Source organism: Grammomys surdaster, unplaced genomic scaffold, assembly GCF_004785775.1.
Source record: "Grammomys surdaster isolate TR1022 unplaced genomic scaffold, NIH_TR_1.0 369, whole genome shotgun sequence".
In the NCBI taxonomy this organism is placed as follows: Eukaryota; Metazoa; Chordata; class Mammalia; order Rodentia; family Muridae; genus Grammomys; species Grammomys surdaster.
The window spans coordinates 1,784,245-1,788,170 of record NW_021604788.1 but is presented as its reverse complement, the minus strand read 5'-3'; positions in this window follow the sequence as shown (position 1 = coordinate 1,788,170).

Here is a 3,926-nt window from a genome sequence, read left to right as displayed (position 1 = left end):
AACTGTGTTTTTGATACCAAATGATGACAATATCAATTTTGGTTAAGAAGAAAACTTAAAAGTTGATGTCCAGGATGGTGTGGACCATGTAGCAATCTACAGTCAATTTAGTCTACAAGAAACACATTTTTCATCTCATGCTAATAAGGCATGTGCGCATTTAGAAAATTATATTCAAAATATGATTATTTTATATTTTTCATTTTTCATGCCTAATTAAAAAAAGGTATTTGTTAGTCTTTATAAGTTAGTTTGGAGTCCAGGCTGTTTGATGACATATTGCTTCTCCTTATTCAGGAGATCTCTCCTATTTGAATTTAATCTTTATCAATATTAATGATGTCCACACTCTTTCTTCTTCTATGGGAACAAAGACATGACCTCTTCCCCAACATAGTATATGTTGTGTTTTATAAAAAAATAAATAGAGAAGGAATATGTTTGGTGGCTGTGCAGTCAGGTGTGGGAGAAGGGGGTGCTTCTGCAGACCCATGTATATAGAGTCTTGTTGTGGATAGCCCTGGCTTTGTATTTTGATACAAATTCACCTTTCCTGTGAAGGGCTGTAGAGTAAAGTAAAGTTTGGTGGAAGAGAGTGGAAAGGGGACTGGAGGAGGAAGATGATGAAGGAGAGGACTACTAGGAAGCAGGCAGTAGAAGGACAGATGCAGGGACTTGAAAATCCTCAAGTTATAATAGTCTCATAGCTGGGGAACACAGTACTGTAGGGGTATCTGCCCAATCTAGGCTTACAGATTATATTCATAATTACTGAGTTGTGTTTTCATTGACTGGTCTTATTTGGGTTGAAGATTTAAATATCTCCCACTACAATTGGCACCCAACATATTGAAGCTGCTCTGAAATACAGAGCCAAACAGATAGATTTTTGACTGGAATCAACTTAGGGAAAATTGTCACTGACTCTAGAGTAAAGAGTAGAGTGTACAAGTGGAAGCTGCTCTGGAGTACAGAGCCAAACAGACAGATGGTATAAATAAATAAAAAAAATGTTCTAGGCAGAGGGCTGAACAGGAAGATAGTGTAAATCAGGTGTGTTCAGATGATATAGTTATATCACCTCACAGGAGACTTGGGTTATATCTAACACGGGCCCCATGAGAATTCTGAGTTCATTTGCTCCTTGACAAAATAGGGAAGGAAGATGGGTGTGATTTTCAGTTTCGTGGTTATATTTCTCCTCTGGCAAAGAGGTCAAGATAAAGGTTTTTCTGGTTACTGGCTCAAGGAAAAGCTATTTAGGGAAAAAGGTTTTGTCTCTGTGTTTTCAGAAGAGAAGATTAAAATATTTCTACCTTCCAGAATTATATGGATTAGACATGATAGAGGCAGGCTGCCAGAAGACTAGATTTCAGAATTCAAACAAAAATGATCTTGATACTAAGATTTGTTTTGAGAAATGTATATTGCAGAATACACAGCCTTGGTTTATCTACTCATCAAGCAAGCTGAGCAGACCTGCTTGAACCTCTGATGGCCTGGAATTTCAGCTGGATGCAATGAAGACACAGACATCAGAGGCTTATCAATTTACTCTTCCCCCCGCCCCTCTTCTAATATCTCAATGCCTATATTCAGCTTGAAGAAGTTAATGAAGAGTCGGTACCCCAATTCCCTGTGCTTTAATATTGTTATTCTCATGGGCATTGTGCCTATATAACACATTTAAGGATATAGGTTTAGACCAAGTCTTTCTTTAATTTTGTTAACTGATTTGAGATGGTTAGCCTGTAAGTTAAGGGCCTATAGAAAATTCATGGCTGTGAGTTTACTGTTAGGGTGTTTTCTAGATGTTAATTAGAAATAGCTGAGAGGAGTTAATGGACAACTGTCCAGGTTGCTTTACATAGATAGTTGGTTTTCAAAAATGTTCACAGAATTGACATTACAAACATTTCTGTATAAATGTTCTTTGATTAAAGACTTTCTGCTCCTGACAGCTTCCCTGTCTTGGATTCTAAGAAGAAATTAATCATCTTTGGAGTTACTCAAGTTGTGGTGAGACAGCTACTAGGCAAGAACTGCCTCTTTTCATCTACAGACAAATTACTGTCCAGAAAAGGACAAATTTGCGGAATAGTTGACTGATTGTATCTGCCAAGACAGAGTAATCAGCCCTTACTATTTCTTCATTATTAGGTCTGTCAGATGATCCTGGGCCAGAAGGCTGAAGATTGGATGTTCCAACGTTTTGAAGTATAGGGACCAGCCAGGTGGTCAGTGACCTCTATATATGTTGGCTAAGTTTTAGAAGCTATGCTTTGTGCTTACCATAATTCAGTTAATTTAGCCATTCTGGATTTCTGGTGGGTTTAAAGACTTACAGTCTCGTAGCCAAGCTACTTACATTGAGTGAACAGATTTGAGAGGATAATTTTCAGCTGACATTCATTCTAAAGCCAGGAAAAGGCCAGGTTTAGAACTCAGTCTTTTAGTTAGGAAAGATGACAGAGGTTCTATTTAGTTAACAAGAATGATGGACTGGGTGTTAGGTTTATATTATATTTTAACAATTACAACATGGTAATATAGTTGTGTTAATTTTTTTTTATCTGAGAGAAAAAATCTTTTAATTGGACAGAAAAGGGGAAGTGTTGTGAATAGCCCCCACCTTGTATTTTGATACTAATTCACCTTTCCTGTGAAGGGCTGTAGAGGAGGTGTGAGTCAGTACACAGGTGAATTCTGGTGAACCTTCTGCCCATCTTAATTTGTAAAGTAAAGGCTAGAACCAGTGATTGAGCAGAGGAAGAGGAGGTGGAGAAATAAAGTTTGGTGGAAGAGAGTGGGAAGGGGACTAGAGGAAGACAATGGAGGAGGAAGATGATGAAGGAGAGGACTACTGGGGAGCAGGAGGTAGAAGGACAGAGGCAGGGGCTGGAAAATCCTCAAATAGTAAGGGTCTCATAGCTGGGGAACAGAGTAGTGCAGAAGTATCTGCCCAATCTAGGCTTACAGATTATATTCATAATTACTGAGTTGTGTTTTCACTGACTGGTCTTATTTGGGTTGGAGATTTAAATATCTCCCACTACAGAGTCTATTCAGGGCATGGGGAGGGGAGTTGAGAGAGTGAGTAGAGGAGTAGAGGCCAATCATGAGCACATGGAGAGAAGGAGAAGGAGAATGAAGAGAGAGGTGATAAGGAGCTGAAGCAAGAGCAGGAAAACAAGAGCAAGAAGGCAAGAAAGAGAGGAAGGGGTTAAATATCCCCTTTTATAGTGAGTCAGGCATATCTTGTTGTTGCCAGGTAATTGTGGTGTGGAGCCTAGACTAAATGCCAACATTCCCCTATTTTGCTTTGATTTAAAAAGTAAAAATTAGAAAAAGGTGATGGTGGAGCAGGAATAGGGTCATTGTGATCTTTTGCTACTTCTTGTTGACGTTGGGGCTACATGTCTCCAGAAAACCTAGAAAAATGGGTATGGGAATATTGGTCCAGTCTTAGCAGAGTTGGCTGTTTCCTTGATGTCTAGGGTCTGTGGATCATCTGTGGATAGATTGGAAAGAACATTTCCAGTAGAAGCATCTGTATGAAATGATTGGAGCACCTGGGGGTTGCTTCTCTGCAGATGTCCTGGGTGTAGTAAATGGCTGGGCTTGACAGGATGCTAAAACACATATGCATGTGTACATGCACACACACACACACACACACACACACACACGTACACATAAGCATACATATAGGTAGAGAGTAATGTTAAGTACATTTGGGAGAAAAAATTATACTTAGGTGTACATTTCAAACCCTTATGTCTTGGTGGTTGGGAGTGAGCCCCAATTTAAAGACACATGAGAGGAATCCCACTCTTTGGAATTGGTAGTAAGTGTAAACTTTAGGTTATTGATTAGCAGATGTGCTTATCTGGATGGAGTATATTTGGTTCATGAGAGGTAGATAT